This window comes from Gadus chalcogrammus, chromosome 7, assembly GCF_026213295.1.
Source record: "Gadus chalcogrammus isolate NIFS_2021 chromosome 7, NIFS_Gcha_1.0, whole genome shotgun sequence".
In the NCBI taxonomy this organism is placed as follows: domain Eukaryota; kingdom Metazoa; phylum Chordata; class Actinopteri; order Gadiformes; family Gadidae; genus Gadus; species Gadus chalcogrammus.
The window spans coordinates 23,002,150-23,006,994 of record NC_079418.1 but is presented as its reverse complement, the minus strand read 5'-3'; the positions used below and the strand labels follow the sequence as shown (position 1 = coordinate 23,006,994).

Genomic DNA, 4,845 nt, shown 5'->3' with positions numbered 1-4,845 from the left:
CCCCCCCCCATAGTCTCCAAAATTTCTGTGGGAAACACTGGCCTCCATACGTTCAGGCCTGCCTCTCAGGAGAGAGAGTACCCCCCGCCACACGTCCTCCCTCCAACCTCACTTTTATTTCAATTATTTTTGTAAGTTCGACTTCATCCATTTTTTATTTTAACAAACATTAAATAAAGAAATATATGTGTATATACAGGGATATATATACATGTACTTTTTAAATGTAGAAATATATATACAAATATACACGCCCCCCCCCCCACACACACACACACACACACACACACACACACGCACGCACGCACGCACGCACGCACGCACGCACACACACACACACACACACACACACACACACACACACACACACACACACACACACACACACACACACACACACACACACACACACACACACACACACACACACAAACAGACACATCAATGAAGGCCAATGCAGTGTTCAACTTCTTTCCTCTTTGATGCTGTCACGCTTTCCTGGGCAGTCAAATGACTTCCCCCTGTGAACATCATAACTGTGAACATCATAACTCGGTTTCGGTGAGAATATGTGTGTGTGTGTGTATGTGCGCGTGTGTGTGTGTGTGTGTGTGTGTGTGTGTGTGTGTGTGTGTGTGTGTGTGTGTGTGTGTGTGTGTGTGTGTGTGTGTGTGTGTGTGTGTGTGTGTGTGTGTGTGTGTGTGTGTGTGTATGTGTGTGTTTGTGTGTACGTGTGTGTGTGTGTGTGTGTGTATGTTTGCGGAAGATCGCTGATTCAACCATTACCTCATCTCAGTCACACTTTCCTTTTGCAACAGTCAATGACTGGGCGGGTGATGCGAGAAGGAAGTTACGATATATCAAAACTTAAAATAAAGGTTAAACAGTGGCAGCCACAGCCCCTAGTGATAGCCTTTGAGAGGAAGACCTTCACCCCTCCCATCCACTCAGCATTAGACACAGAGCTCATGTTCTGGCTGACAACCACTAAACCCTGGGAAAATGGATTCCTTAGAGAGCGACAGAGAGAGACAGAGCGAGTGAGGGAGAGAGACAGAGAGAGATAAAGTGAGAGAGAAATACAAAGAGTGAGTAAGAGACATAGGCAAGAGAGACACACGCATGCACACACGCACGCACGCAGGCACTCAAGCAAAGACGCAGGGGGGGCAGGCAGCCAGGCACGCACGCACGCACACACACAAACACACACATACACACACAAACACACAGACACACACACACACATACTGGGCACTGGGCCAAGATAAAAATTGCTCTGGTTGGTGCTGTTTGTTCTACCAGCATTTAACTTGCAGCTGACCTGTATTTTTTTTTTCTCGCACTATTGTTAATAATTTACTACTCACACTCACAGTGTCTTTTCTACTGCAGTTAAATTATCAGTCAAATCAGCTAGAAGGGCTGCTAGGTTACAAGGGTGTGGTTGGAACTTTACCCTGTCCATGTGTTTCCTTTACAATGAACTGAACTACTGTGGGGCTACTGGATAGAAACACAATGACTATTACGATATAAGAAGTATATAAGGAGGGGAATACCAGAGACAAGTAAAATAATAAGATCAGAAAGCCCCCGAAAAACACCTAGTTGGACTCTTATTACAGGCTATGTAAATTTAATTGATTTCAAGGTATACTCGCCATCTTTGGTTTTGTATTTTTCTATATTTACATTTTTAAACATTTTCCTGATTTATTCATAAATGTAGGGTCAGGATCCATATATACATACTGGAGTGACAGTTCTACCTGTTTCATCTTCATGAATCTCAATAAGGAGAGTTAATATCAAGAAGAAGGAGGCATATGAGAGTATCAGCAATTCGCTCACTGTATTGTTACGTTTATCCTTGAATGAGGGAAACAAAACAGAAAAATCGGGGGAGGCTTAATGGATCCACAAATCCACTCCCAGACGTGCCAAGTTTTCTATCCAGCCACGAGAGGGAACAGCAGCCCAAAAAAAACACACATGACTGAAATATCTATGGTGTATTAGTATTGCAAGCAGAAGTGCTAACTATACAACAGCAGCGTGGTAACCCCTCCCCTGCCTGTCAGTCTCCTCCCGCACCCTTATTTCTACCTACTGGGTCTGTTTGTTTGCTAGGTAGCTTCCTGACATTTGAACCAACGACGGCTCACAGTGCCACTCCCTTGAAAGAAGAAAACCATTGAGGACAAACGTATGGTTACTTAGTAACATATTGTCCTGCTACTTTATGTTTAGTTAGTTGTTTGACATTTGAGACATTAGATTACCGGTAATGTTACCATGGAGCCACCTGCATAGCAAGGTGTTAAACAAATAATGACTACTAGGCTGACCTATAATACCTATAGTCCTATAATGCCTTCAGCAACATAGGTGTTACACCATGTGTTACTGCAAACTAACAGCCATAGGCCTACAAAACAGAGCCCAAAATATAATATAATCACTTACTCTTTTATGTTACTATACATTTATAGCAGAACCTAGTCGATACTTCAGCAGCACTTTAGGGACACCAATAAAAACCTTGGATCCTTGTACCAAAGATATAGGAGGTAGCTGTGTGGCAAATAAAACCAAATGAAGGACCCAGAGGAGTCGGCTGTACGGCCCTGCCTATCAGCCATATATCTACCTGGCTAGCTTCCCCTTGCATCGCACGCTGCTCATATAACTTGTTTGAACTCTGCGGGGAAGGATTGAGGGGGGGGCTGCATGGTCTTTCTGCATCATAGATCAAACTGTGGAGCATTCCTGGTGGAAAGGTTCAGAATGCCCAGGGGGTAAAAGGGGGTTAAATGGGGGGCTTGAAAATATATCTCTGACCTTTTTAGGGGGGAGCAAGTGAGCAGCCAACAATCAGCTATGTAGAAAGGTTAAAGGTCAAGGTGGCATTGAACCACAGCACCCTTTGCACACAGATTGATGGTAGCATGCTGTAACCTAGACTGTCACCCATCCAGGTTGCAGGGTATACAGCATTCACACTCACACACACCCAAACACACCCACACACACACACACACACACACACACACACACACACACACACACACACACACACACACACACACACACACACACACACACACACACACACACACACACACACACACACACACACCACACACACACACACACACACACACACACACACACACGCACACACACACACATTCCCTCCCTTGTCTATTCTACCATAGGTATTTTCCCTCCAGAAATGAAACTAGTTGCTCCTTAGCTTGTCTGGGCAGATTACAGATAGGGTTGCAAAGACACCATTCCCTGAGGTAAGGGAATTCCAAACGCATGTCAGACCACGCCTTCTCCTCAGCCTGCTTGTCTTCGATGAATGAATCCTGTCACCAAACCAGAGTAGAACTACTGGCTATTGTCGGCAGCTATTACCTATCATTGAATATATTAGGCTTATTAGCCACGGTTGTGACTTTTCCAAGCATGTAAAATAAATTGTCATTTTTGGTCAGGGAGGATAGAAGTAACAAGCAAAGCAGGGGAATTAATTTTGGGGAGAGTTAAGTGTACCTGAGATTATTTGACGTAGGACTATAAACTGCTTTTACGACAGTGTAATCCAAGGCTCTGGCGTTCAATTTGAGTCGCTGGTAAGTTTTGTGTGCTTTCCCTTCAGTTTGGTCACACTTCAACAGACACACACACACACACACACACACACACACACACACACACACACACACACACACACACACACACACACACACACACACACACACACACAAACACACACACACACACACACACACACACACACACACACACACACACACACACACACACACACACACACACACACAAACACACATATACACGTTTGTCCCAAAAACATACACAAACATAAACGCACACTTAAAGATACCGATTTACAAGGCTTACACCTTTCACTTTTAATGATGTGCCCAAGAATCCCTTAGTAAGCAAACAACCTGGAACATTCCTGCCTTTTTTTGAGGGGATATTCGGGGGGCTTATGCCATACCCCCACCATATTCTGAGAAATAATGCTGCTGGCCCCTTCCATTTGAATTCATTAGTTCTGGACGCCGGAGGTGCCCCACACTCTGTAACTCTCGGCTGGGCAAGAAGGGGATTTAATATAGTTCAACGCTTACAGATTCAATTCTCTCTTCCAAAAACCTGGGCCTCCTCTAGCGGCTATCCACTGTGAATGTAGCCTGGAAAAAGCCTCCCATGCCTCCAAACTTCAAAAACCATCCGCCCTTTGATGTGGAAGAGACCACAGATCAGTCCAGAAGAAGCAGACTTGAATCACTATCTTTGCAATCTGTGGTTTCCAGTGAGGGCATATGGATTTTGCCTTGTTTTTGATGGCTTGTGGCAACAATAGCCAGCGCCCCCCGCACCCGGCACCCTATGGGGCGGGAGGTGGTTGTGACGAGCGTGTGTGTATTTTGGGGAGGAGGGGGTGGGGGGTGGGGTGGGGGGGGGGGTTGTGGCCCCGGTCAGTAGATAAGATCAAATGATTGAACCCCTGGCTATGGAGCACTGAATGTCCTTCAACCTACTAGACTGGCTCACTGACAATAAGCAGCCCCCTCCGCCTACAGATAACATCCTGAATAAGGTGCAGTCCAGCCCTGCTGCTGCCCCAGACAGTAATTAAACTACATGATAAAGTGGCTCTACAGAAGGCCAAGAGTTGTTCCGTCCTGTATGTGTGTCTTATACACTGATGTTAGAGTAACTTTGGGAAATTCTTTGCTATTACCCATTTATTATTTATCAATAATGCAAACTTACACGAATGCACACACAAAAACGCACACA

The 4,845-nt window shown here is 45.0% G+C and overlaps 1 protein-coding gene across 1 annotated transcript in view; it reads right to left on the bottom strand.

The window, feature by feature from the left end:
- The window catches only part of LOC130386059 (CD166 antigen homolog A-like), a 20,204-nt gene that overhangs the window by 14,537 nt on the left and 822 nt on the right, over positions 1 to 4,845 (bottom strand). The gene's annotated exons all lie outside the window — the stretch shown is intronic.